Source organism: Syngnathoides biaculeatus, chromosome 12, assembly GCF_019802595.1.
Source record: "Syngnathoides biaculeatus isolate LvHL_M chromosome 12, ASM1980259v1, whole genome shotgun sequence".
NCBI classification, from domain to species: domain Eukaryota; kingdom Metazoa; phylum Chordata; class Actinopteri; order Syngnathiformes; family Syngnathidae; genus Syngnathoides; species Syngnathoides biaculeatus.
Window position 1 is genome coordinate 1,565,598 of NC_084651.1, and position 12,034 is coordinate 1,577,631.

General features: G+C 44.4%; 1 protein-coding gene across 7 annotated transcripts in view; it reads right to left on the reverse strand.

The window, feature by feature from the left end:
- Positions 1-12,034, reverse strand: part of cdh11 (cadherin 11, type 2, OB-cadherin (osteoblast)) — a 110,063-nt gene that overhangs the window by 43,576 nt on the left and 54,453 nt on the right. Inside the window, exon 1 of one of the 7 annotated variants that reach the window (XM_061836563.1) lies at positions 8,946-8,963. The exons of 5 other annotated variants lie outside the window; for them this stretch is intronic. The gene's annotated coding sequence lies outside the window, so the exon portion shown is untranslated. Of the gene's footprint in view, positions 1-3,425; positions 4,809-8,945; positions 8,964-12,034 lie in introns of those variants that run through there. One more of the 7 variants, XM_061836561.1, reaches the window with a different exon arrangement.

A 12,034-nucleotide genomic window follows, 5' to 3' on the forward strand; every position in this document is an offset into this window, starting at 1 on the left:
AATTCAGTAAATAGCAGGAGAAAAATACTTTGCGTGGGTTTCCATCGGCCCAAAAGTGGCCACAATGTGATCAAGAGGTACAATTTGATATAAACTCCTTTAGACGTTTATTTAAAGAGCTAAAGTGTGAGATTACAAAATCCGAGGAAAAATGAAATGGATTATCTTGTGAAGATTATGACGCGCACATCTGTTTCGGTAGGAAGTAGGAAAAAGGTCCGACCACCTTCAGTTGGACTTGTACTGGGCCAAAGGGTCCACGAGTGCCGACAAACGTTCGCTCCGCGGTCAGAGCGAAGGCCGATGATGTCATCAATCGCACGGTCCCCATTTAGAAACGGCAGATTTTAATCCGCGGGAGCATAATTTGTTTGGACGGAGCTCAGTTGGGGGACGATAATCATAATAATTATTCCGGTCTCACTACAGCCTCGGGCCTTTTAGCTAATGACAACCTCGACACTCGTGGCGAAGCTTTCAAGCTGTCGGAACACGTGTGAAATGTGTGTGTGTGTGGTGTGTGTATGCTATTTGTGTTTACATCATTCGCGCGTACTTGGAAAAACATTACAGGAAAAATATGACTTTTCTTCTGTGACATTAAGCACACACGCTAACATTGATCACATAAGACAAGTCAGACATCGTAAACAAGCTTTGGTAGCCTAGCTTTGCTGAGCTAATGGAGACGAACACATATGCTAACATTGTAAACATCGATCCTTCCGGAAACTCAACAAATAACCGCAATTTTGCTCCCCCAACATCGTAGCGATGGCAATCACACTAACGTGGATCGTCGAAATATGATACAAATTGATCCGTAAAAGCAACATTAAGGAGTAATCGTAGTTTTGCTTGCCTAGCTAGCATAGATTCACATAACAGAGAGCGGCAGCATATCCTAGCTAACTTCAGACGAAGGCACACACGCCAAGATTGATCACAGAAGACAACTCAGACATCGTAAACAAGCAATGGTAGCCTAGCTTTACTGACCATCCAGAGATTCACATATGCTAACATTGTAAACATCGATCCTTCCGGAAACTCAACAAATAACCGCAATTTTGCTCCCCCAACATCGTAGTGATGGCAATCACGCTAACGTGGATCGTCGAAATATGATACAAATTGATCCGTAAAAGCAACATTAAGGAGTAATCGTAGTTTTGCTTGCCTAGCTAGCATAGATTCACATGACAGATATCAAAATGACAGATCGATCATCCTCAAAGCACAAGTTTGAAAAACGTCTTCTTGTTCAGCCGGCCAACGTTCAAGCGCACCGCCACAGATTTTTAGCTAGCCATCAACCAGAATTGTTCGCTCTCAGCATCATATCAAGTACGAGATGTTGTCGTGTTCGGAACTTCCTGACCGGGAATTTCGGTGCCGTTTGGCGAGCACGCCGACCTTGCGCTAGTCATCTCTCGTGTCTTTCTCCAAACTGCCCAATTTCTGCCGTCTTTCTTTAACTTCTTTAACTTTTTCGACGCTCTGAATCGACGGATGAACTCTTAGCTTACGCCACAGCAAATAAATATTCAACTCCTTGACAAATTCTATACATAGCAACGTTACAATCATGCGCCGGAAGGGATATTTTTTAGAACTTCAATTCATATCTAGAAGTGTCGCGTAAGCAGTCACCACCGCTCACATCCATTAGAGGACGTGCGGATCCTTTCAGACTTTAAATGAGCCTCAAACAACGGCGCGCTCATCGTCCCATTTTTAGCATCCGCTGCTACGTTAGCCTCCTCCTCCCTGGTGTTCCTCTCATCCTCACCTGACTCATTGTGGTTCCGAGTGAGTATTACTCATGCTCAGATGCGCTCCTACGCTCTCTCCAGACAGCAGCAGCATTTTTTTCCCCCCCTTCCTTCCCACTACTACTTCCTGATGTGAAGTCTCACAGGCGGCCCGTTTTAAAATAGCGCCGGCCGTGCGGTTGAAAGAATCGGGTGGGGTGGGGTGGGGGGGGGTTCCGTCTGGCTGTAAAAACGTACAAAAAAAAAAAAAACAACTGAAAATACATGTCAGATTTTTTGGCAACATAGACGTGCAGACTTCTTGGATCAGCTGAAATTCGACAAAATACACGACTACTGTATCTAAAACGGGCTGGAAACCGATCCGTGGATGTGTCAGTCTATGACGCGGGAGTCAGACAATCGCTGACAGTCATTTTTTTACCCCTAAGAAGGCGTCATTCATGCGCTCATCTATGCATTTAATAGTACAGCTACACACAAAAGCACACCCGAGACAATCACTCATTCACTACACTTTAATTCCGAAAAAAAAAAAAAAAATACATATTGGGGATTAGGGAATGAGTTGAATGACTCTGAACGTCGCTGCTGCATTTTGGAATCACTGAAATTATTTCCTACTTCCGAGTTACTCTAAAGTGATTTTTTCCACAGTCTGCAGTATTTGCTGTTGACTGCTTACACAACAAGCCGCAGTTCGGCGCATTCAGTGGGGGTCGGGCCAGACCGCGGGTAGCAAGAAAAAAAAATGAAGATAATTGACAGCCATCCTATTTGCATTGCAAAAGAAGGTTTTAGATGGCGTTTGTTCTGGGGTTGATTGGCGCATCATCTCTGGGACACAGGAGCCCATTTCCTTTCTGAGCGGTGCGACGGCCGCACGTTCCCGTGATCTTTATACGCGCGTATAATTAATTGAACAGATGAACGTGGCAACGTGGAAATTGTGCCCAAGGATGACCCAGATTTATGGATGGCCACAATTCTTTTTCTGATTTCCTGTCTGATTTCTTTTGATTTTTTTCCCCCATGATTTCAAAGAAGGAAGAAGAGTGTTTGAGGTGCGCCGTTAATTAACTGCCATGTTGTGAGTTGACCTATCAGGAGCTTCCACAGCCATGACCTCATCATCCGGGCTTCCACATGTTCTTTAAAGATGTTAACGTTTGACCTCCAAGAAAATGTTATCAAATTCTCTCTCTCATTATTGTGGAATTTAAATAATTTTGGTGTTCCTGACTGACCTGAGACAGGAGACGTTTAGTCTGATTTGACTTCAGACAGTGAGAGAAAAAATGAAACGTGTGTTTTTGCACAGTTGATGTAAACGTCTGGCTTCAATTGTACATGGGCAAAACGGTTTAATTCGTTACATTCTATAAACTATGTCATCAATGTATATTGCTATAAAGTACAATCGTGCAAAGTCTTTTCTTTTTCAAGTTGAAAAATACACTACAAAATTGTAATTTTTATTTTGCGGAGGGTGTGTGGAGCCTGGAACAGCTTATCATCAATTTTTTATTTCTTTCAAATCGGGAAAGATGATTTGGGCTTCCTTTGTGTGTTCTCAATTCACCACTGTATTAAAAAAAAAAAAAAAAAAAAAAGGGGGGGGGTGTATAAAATAAAAGAGTCGTTTCTCACCCGCGTTTTCAATCTCGGGAGCACGTAGCCCCGTTTCCACCTTGAAGACGGCGACAAAGGGACACACACAAACTCTCAGACGAGTGCTGCAGGGTGGCCGGAGCTCCATTATTTCTCTGAAGAGGTTTTTCAATTCCACGGCTGACGCTTGAGGGATTGTGCGCGGGTGTGTGTGTTTGTGTCTGCTGTGTATTTAGATATATTTGTGCGTATTTAGAATAAGAAATTGAGACGGATATGGTGACGCCGGTGGGGAGTTTAGGCCAAAAATGGTAACGTAAACCTTTTACGAAGCGGACCGCGAGTGTTGTTATCTGCCATCTTCGCTTAGCGGCTTAGCATGCAGCGAAAGTGTGAAGCTGTTTACTCTCCGTAACCACGAAAATAAAAATGAAAAAAAAAATAATAATAATAAATAGTTTTACACGCTGGGCTGTATATGAAAAGTTCAGATGCAAAACCAGCTGAAGAACTTGATGTTCTTTTGTGCTCAATCGAGTATAACAAAGGGGTTCGTGTAGCCTAACTCAGTACGCACGGGCTAAAATATGATATTTTCAGAAATCATACTTTATCATGCAATCAATTTTCCAACAAATATCTTTTTTTAAAGCGCAAAAAGGCAGAAAACGGCCATTTCCGTATGGCCGGGACAGACGTGGAGAGAGCAAAAGAGGAGGCCAGCTCGCAGAATCAAGCGACGACGGGGCGCGTGATGGGCTGATGTGTTTCTTTTGGGGGGCCGGGGGGGGGGGGGGCCCCTCGCCGTCACGCAATCGACAAAAACCGCCTGGCGACACCCCTGCAGTCCAGCATTTTATAGTGAAAAGGGGCCGATTCCATACAGCGGCTTCGATTCTTCTTCTTGCTTTTTTTTCCTCCTCCTGGCCGCGGTCAAGCTAATTGATTACGGCCAGCGCTTCATTCGGACCGCATCGATCGGGTTCGAGGCGGCGCTGAGATGGCTTCTAGATTCTCCTCCAGCGAGGTGACCGCTGCCGCTTCAGTGCAAAAAAAAAAAATAAAATGGAAAAAAAAAACAACTCGGCGGCAGTGGAAGTGGGACTGTTGTCAGCGGATACTTCACTTCTTTAGGAACGCCATCCAATTGCGCTAGTTTTAAATATTTTGCCTCTGAAAAAGAAATTGCATACAAGTCGCTAGCAACCAAAAAATGCCGATCTCCATATCGCACACGGCTTTGCTATCCTGCGGCTGTCTGGAGGATTTTTGATTCCGTGGTTGGATCATGTCCTTCAAGCTACATTGACTTAAATGACAATTTCAAGTCAACTTTTCATATTCTCAGCAGTCAAGCGTGAAAAGGCGTTTTTGGGACTAATTCCAAAATGGATGACGTTCAGTGCTTAGTTTTGGGGCAAAATTGAAATTGTGCTCCGGTCAAAGTCGATTGATTTATTTTGGTTACATTTCTAATTGTATTACTTTGGTACTTTGATTGTATTCCTGGTTGTACGACATTCAGGTTTTTTTTTTTTTTTTTTAAATGATACTGTGGTGTTTACATAATTCACCCGCGGGACCTCGAGTTGGGGTGCGGGGTTCCACACGGACTGTTTTTGTTGTTGCGCTTCCGGAGCAAAAGGTTAACAGAGTTCCCGCCGTTATGCGAGTAGTTTGGTGATGTCGAACAATAAAGCAAGTTCTGTTCCTGTGTCCGACACTCCGCCTCCGACTCCTTTTCTCCGGCGCTACAATACTTTGGTCAATAGTACAACTTTTGGCGCACAGCAAATTTTAAATTGTCCAACATGTAGGGGATATTGAAAAAAATATTGGGGTCAAATATTACAGGGTGCATCATTTGCAAATATTTTGGCCAGATACCAAATTGTAAATAAAAATTATGTCCATGTCCATTGCATTATTTTTGAGGCGTACTTCATTTCCAAATGATAAAAATGTAAATTCCCGGGAATGTAAATTTTCAAATTGCGCAGCTTCTGTTTTTCCAATGGAACTCCAGAAGGATATTTTTTCCAGTTATTTCACTCAAATTCAAGCAATTTTATGACTTGTGATCCAGAAGTAGAAAATCCATCACGTTGGCCTCAAGTGCCGACTCATCATTTTTTTCCCCCTCTGTTTGTTTTTAACGAGCGAATGGCAACAAAGAGCGGAACAATTAACTTTATTGATGATTTCTCAGGTGACGCGTTTTTATTTCCTCTTCCCGACTTTCCGTCTCGCTTCCTTCCCGATACAAGACAAACACGCACAATGCAGTACAAAAAACCACAGACACCAAGACACAATGGAGCAATCACAAAGTCCAGCAGCTTTTCCCGCCAGACGCGTTTCTGCTACTTTACTTGGAAATCAATTTCCCGTCAGGTTCCAAGTGTGTCCTCCAGCAAGGGGTCGCGACTCCATCTCCTCGCCCGAATTAAAAGCCCGCATCGCATTACAAACGCACTCGGACCGCACATTGGATTACCCCCCGCGAGGACAAAGAAACCCAATCGGGCTTTTAAGGTTCATCGAAGGCGCGGAAGTGGGAGCGCTTGCGCAGCGACACGGACGGAGGGACGGAGGCGTGCTGCGAGATGCGAGGGCGGAAATGGAGACGACTAAAAATAAAGCGTGTGGGCTCGCAAAGACACCCGGGGCGTGGATCAATTGGGAAGACTCAGCCGCGTAAAAAAGAAGTCAACTCTTTTGAACGCACGTAATTTGGTGGTCGCAGTGGGAGGATTGGGCCGGCGTGATATCCTTGCCATATTTTCCGGAGGAGGATTTACTCGACGTACGGCGAGGCCGGGAATCACAGGAAGTCACCGGCTGGAGTGCCGACGTGGGCGTAATTTGCCGTCGCCGTCGCTATTTTCTCAAACGAAAATGATACGGCTCAGGAGAAAACACAACACCGGATAACTGTCAAGGATTTTCCATTGGTACGTGTCTGAGGGAAGTGAACATTTGTTTCATTCGATTCTACTTCTACAAAAGATCTCCGTACTGAATATAACAATTTTCACGTCATCGGAGAAATTACAAATTAGGTTGAGTGGCCGACTCCAAACGCGCAGGAGATCGACAGATTGGTGGAGCGTCTGCAGTGATGCGGACTTTGGATCGGTCCGTTGCAAAGCTCTCAATTTACTAGTCGATCTACGTTCCTTCCCTCACTTATGGGCGTGAGCTGTGGGTCGTGACCGAAAGAAGAAGATCTCGGACACAAGTTTCCTCCGCGGGGTGTCCGGGTTCTCCCTTAGAGAACGGGCGAGAAGCTCGGTCATCGGGGAGGGGCTCAATGTCAAGCCGCTGCTCCTCCGCATTGAGAGGAGTCAAATGAGGTGGCTGGGGCATCTGATCCAGATCCCTCCTGGACGCCTCCCTGGTGAGGTGTTCCGGGTACGTCCCACCGGAAAGAGACCCCGGGGACGACCCAGGACACGCTGGAGAGACGTAGTCTCTCGGTCGGCCTGGGAACGCCTCGGGATCCCTCCGGAAGAGCTGGAAGAAGTGGCTGGGGAAAGGGAAGTCTGGGTATCCCCTGCTGAAGCTACTTCCCCCGTGACCCGACCCAGAAAAGTGGGAGATAATGGATGGATGGATGGATGGATGGATGGATGGATGGCCGTCTCCAAACTCAAAATCGCATCAACAGAGCTAACAAATGGAAGTATATAATAATTTCTGTCTTCAATATAAACATCTATTCTACGAAAAGGTTACTAAAAAGCTGTCTCAAGTCGCTCGGCTTTGTTTCTCCCTGCTCTCAATTTTTGATGGCAGAGTACAAGAATGATGATGTATAAAACTTAAAATTCACTTTCACGTTTTGTCCACGCAAAGTTGCGAAGGTCGACATTCCCCAAATTTTTTTTTTTTTTTTTTTGACTCCAGTGCCGCAAGCGCGAGCCATATATTGCGATATCGAGATTTCGTATTCCCTACTGCCTACACGGAAATCAAGACTGAGGCCGAGAAAAGGAACGTCCGGATGCAAGCGGTGGTGCCGGGTCAGCCGGCTCCGTTTTCCATATCGCGTGTTAATCCTGCGCCGGGAGGGACGACGACGAATCGACATCCGACGGGACGCAAGATCGAGGCTACGAATAGGACGGGCCATCTTTAACCAGCGCGTCCATCCCAATTCTCGTTCTCGGTGGTTTTAATCATGGCGGGAGAATCAGTTGATGCCGAGACAAAGTGAGAAAGTTCAGTATCGATCCCCTGGACGGTTTGCCGGCCACGCTACAAACTTTCCCTCCCGGGACGGCCGCTCGATCTCTGCAACCTGACCTGAGCCACCGGCGACTTTTCAAGCAATTTTCCCCAACTCAAGCTGGAAAATTGCAGGAAAAAAAAAATGCCAAAGATTCGTCCAAAGCGCCGAGACCCCCCCGAAAGGATAAAAACTTTCAAGGTGAAACAAGCTCAGAGAGCCGTCTCAACATCTTTTTGCCCGAATGCCCTTGAACACAACACTGTGCGTGTCCCGAAGCCCAACGTGGGCCGGTCAGCACTTTGCTCGGCGCCGCCACCGCCCGGAAAGAAAACAACAACGCCGCAGTCTCACATTGTCGAGACATCATCGGGGTCTTGTAGCAAAGGACATGTGGCACAAATTTGCGGAAAATCAGCCATGCCGGTGCTGGCAGCAAACATGTTATTCCTATTAACACACAGCCCAAAAAATGAAGATAAAACATTGGTAAAAAGCACAAAATTGCGCTTGATTCATTTTTGCTCGTGAAAATACGTCTTAGAATCAACGGCTTAACCAAATCGAGTCAAATATAAGGCTTTAAAATCGAACAATTTGGTACTCGTTTGTGAAAAATGGAACGCACCAAAAACGAGAGCCTCAAACTGGTTCCACAATTTACGTCAAAGAAAATGGATTACAAATTTTAAAAACATGGTTCCAGTCATGGAAAAAAAATATGCCTGATCAAAAAAAATTGCTGAACACACTCCAGGAAAATCCCGTTATGTTTTTTTTTTAATTACAAATTTCACATCAAAGAATATATGTGGCCCATTTGTAGGAAATCATACATTTTTGTTGTAATTAAAACTTACCGACAACTCGGCTTATGGCTGAAAATTTTGGACCCGTCTTTTATTTTTAACCAGCAAACTGATCAACAAAGTACAAAACCAAAAAAGCGGAAAGCCGTCCAGCAGCCGTACATTTTATTTTCCATCTTTAAACTGAAATGTGTTCTTCCACTATTGATTCAAAAGTGATGAAAAATATGCCTGGAAAAAAAATTTCTCTCTCTCGAAATGAATTTTAGCGAGAAATACCAAGAACTAAACGATGCTTATTCCTATCAGAGCGACTTTGATCCATTTTGTCCGAAAAAGAAGTTTTTCCAAGCAGGACAGGAAGGCGAGCGAGCACGCGTGGCTTCGCTCCAACACTCGAGCATGTGGCGAGTATTTGGCGCTGATCTATCGCAGCCCGCGGCTCTTAAAATAAATCGCCGAGCGCCGGGAAACAAAACAACAGATGCGCGCTCGTTTTCAGATGAAGCCGCTCGTTACCTCTGCAAGTTTTTTTCATTTTTCTTTTGCCGTCCGTCCGTCCGTCCGTCACCTCTCCGTCTGAGTCCCCGGATGCCTTTTAGGTCTGTCATTGGCGAGCGAACCCGCATTATCGGAGCGACTCCCGACGGAGATTTAGATAAGAAGCCGGGAGCTTCAAGGGGAGCAGCCGCGGAATACCAAGAGAAGACCGGACCGGACCGGACCGGACCGGGCAGGAAGATTTTCCGCGCAGGGAGAAATGTGAATTAAACAGTAAAATGATAAAAAAGGAGGGAAGACTTGCAAAAGGGATCGTTAAGTGAGAGTTTGCAGCGCCATGCTAAGCTAATGCTAACTTGTGTAGCTGGAACACAGTTTGGTGAGGTCTTAACGCTGAACGTGAATTGTCAATCTGTCCATTTTCCAGGCCGCTGATCCTCACGAGGGTCGCGGGAGTGCCCGAGCCCATCCCGGCTAACTTTGAGCGAAAGGCGGACTCTGCCCTGAACTGGTTGCCAGTCAAATAAATAAATGAAAAGTAATGTAAGACTAAGCGATATGTTTTGGGAACTATTAGTTCATTTTGTAAAACAGTCGTGGTTCTTTTTTGTAAACTGTGGAAATGTGGGAGGCAGTACTCAACATGTGAAGTCATTTTACATCTTCACCCTGAGACTAGCAGGCTAACTGTTAGCTACAGCGCTATCTTGACTTAAGATTGCCCCAACAAAAATTTGTCATTTGTTCATTTTTTTTGTTTCTTTCGTTTTGTGCTGTGACCCAAATATTTGACCTACAAGTGAGCTTCTGAAACTTCAAAACACTTTTCTGCTTTTTGTGAAGGTATTTTGCCAATTTTTTTAATGTTTTTTAAAACCCCGGGTGCAAACAGGAAAATTGCGGACAGGAAGTCAGTGAATTCAAGTTTGAAATCATGCAAATTTGTGAGCAAATGTGGGGGAAAAAAATGCAAAAAATAAAGTGAAGACTATTAAAAAAAAGTGGGAAAAAAGCTGCAGAAAGTTTATGTCCTTACATTCTATTTCTATTTAATTATTAGCGTGCTATTTTTCCTCATTAACATATTTTGTAGGTGCTTTTTTTTTAGGATTGGAGCTGAAACAGATGAATGGCCTTTAAATCAATAATTTAATAAAAGAAAAGGTTTTAATGTCTCAGAAATCTTACATATCTACTAATGTCTCAGTCAGAGCGCGCACGCTAAGTGGCAACGTCATAAATAAGGCAAACAAAAGGCTTTCCGGGTCTTTAGCGATGCGATCGATGGCAGCAAAGCGCCGCGAGCCGATTAGAGACGCGAGCGCGGGGGTCAAAGCAATCTAAACCCTCGCTGGTTCTTTTTAAAAAGCTGCACCGTCGACAAGGCTAGCTAATCGACATTAGCGTTAAAGGCCGAGGGCCGAGGAAACGTTTCACCGCACATCCTTTATGTACTCTGGACGGACGAGGCTAAAGTACTGAGGTAAAACTACAGAGACTTGTGGGGAAACAAACAAACAAACAAACAAAAAAAAGGGTCAAAAGAAAATACCGGACTCCGAAACGCGAGGTGAGCCCCTCGACATTTGATGGTGCAAAAAAGTAACCAGCTAAGTTATTATAAAGGACAACACAAAGTACATGTACAGTATCTCTTTCCAAATTTCCAAAGTTAAGGTAAAAAAGAAAAAAATTACTCAAATAAAGTACGGATACCTTAAAAAAACCACCATCGACTATGAATTGCAGTTGTAAGCCAACAAGTGGCGTTATTGTTTTGATACACGTCAGATTCCACATCGACGGCAACAAAGCGGCGCGACGTGATTTCCGTGTGTCGCGAACAAAGTGCTCGTGTGCTCGCGCGCTGGCAGCCGCCGCCGCCGTGCGGATGCGTCCAAAGCCTCCAGCTGCTTTTGCTTACGGAGCGCCGGCTTCCAAGAGCGAAGCCCGAACCTCCACGTCAGCGAATATCCGAAATCCCACCGCGCCGACGTGCCCCGACGCCTTTTGGAAACGGTGCGGAAAATAATACTACCTTTTTTTATTTTATACTTTTTTAAATATAGCAACAAAGATGCAGCATAGCATTTTTGTTTACTTATAATGCTGACAATGATGGGGGGGGGGGGGCGCTGGGGGCGGGGTTCGGTTCTACACCAACCCGACGAGTGGTGAAATCCGCAAAGTCTCAGTTTTGGGAATTATTTATACATATCCCAAAGCCGTATGAATCTCTCACGGCGAATATTAATCTCCCTCACATTCCTATTAATCTACACCAAACATTTACTCATAACTCTGAAACATACAATAATCCAGAGTAGTACTCTACACTACGTACATTCAATTTCTTGTAATAGGATTGTGTTTTAATGACTTTTTATTTTTAATGTTTTCAGTGTCATTTTATCATAAAAAAAAACTACAGGACATACTGCAATATGGGGAATTGCGCATAATTTGAATACAAAAAAATTAAAATCCAGGTAAATCACAATGAAGCAAGGGAATACTATTTTGACAATACAGTAAAGCCTCGGTTCTCGAACGTCCCCGTTTTCGAACAAATTTCGAGATTTTTTTTCGCTTCTGTTTTCAAACGAAAATCGGTATTCAAACGCCAAACAAAACCCGTAAATAACATATTGCACGCGGCCAGACCAGCTGACCCACGACGCGCTTTGTTGTGAATTCCCACGACGGCGAAAATACCCGGAAACGACATAAAGCGCACGACGCAACCAGCGGACTTTTGTGATTCTGTGTAACGCAGCCTTTGTACACAGACGTGTCCCGGTAGTGACTGTTGTTTTTCTTCTTACGGAGGACGACCCGTATTAACCCCCAATCGTGGCTCCAAAGAAGACGAGTTGCGTGTTCAAAGTTATTCTGCACAAAATAAAAAAAAGTTTACAAGGCCGGGGGCCGAGTCACTACAGAAACGGCAATGCGCTCCTAGCCTAGCGTACTCTACTGCTAAAGCATACAAATTATTTTATTACATAAAGTATTTAAACTACACATGTATTTCTACTATGCAGTTTATGATCAGGGAAAGCTAAAAAAAAAAAAAAAAGCCTTAAAAAGCCAAATGTTTTTAGGTT